The following is a 704-nucleotide window of genomic DNA, read 5'->3' as shown; positions in this document are numbered from 1 at the left end:
TACGAGGAGACTGAAGGACCTGGAAGAAGCAGGTGACTCGCTCAGCACTGGCAGCCGGCACCGAGCGGCCCGACCGGCTGAAGGGCTTCAGTCTGTGGAGGTCAGGCCGAGGGAGCTGCAGAAAGCCTTTCAAATACGCCGACCACGAGAAGACCCACTACGGTCCGTCCACACATCTCACTTCACACAATACCTACTGACCCCTGAATAACAGAGAGGTGGGCCAGGGACGAGTCCTGACACCGAGGAAGTGAGTCAGCATTTCTCCACTTTCCTGTTCCCCTCGTCTCTCAGAGGACTTGGGGGAAAATAGCTGAACTAAGGTTCTGGTGTCTGTACGACATTTAAATCATCAGACGCCAGTGGACCCCCTGGGGATTTCTGAAGGAATAGTGGATCTGAAGTCGGCGTCACGTTGAAGTCGTGCTGCTGGACTCGGCTGGGAGGTTCCTTTAATAGTCCTCACTTAGCATTTAGCTTCTGGGGATTAGCATTTAATGGGCTTAGAAATATTATTAATGTAAGATGTGGAGATGTATCCGGGCTGAACAGAAACATATTATCAAACAAACACTCTTTCCCACAGACCTTATTTCCAGCTATTTTCTACTTATCAATCCCTATGGACGAGATCCCATTGGCTCTGATGTGGAGGGACCAGTAGCTTCCTGCAGGGCGGATACGTGGCTCCCTGCACCGCTCGA

The sequence above is a fragment of the Notothenia coriiceps genome, unplaced genomic scaffold (genome assembly GCF_000735185.1).
Source record: "Notothenia coriiceps isolate Sejong01 unplaced genomic scaffold, NC01 NC01_scaffold00008026, whole genome shotgun sequence".
Classification (NCBI taxonomy): domain Eukaryota; kingdom Metazoa; phylum Chordata; class Actinopteri; order Perciformes; family Nototheniidae; genus Notothenia; species Notothenia coriiceps.
This window is presented reverse-complemented; position numbering follows the sequence as displayed.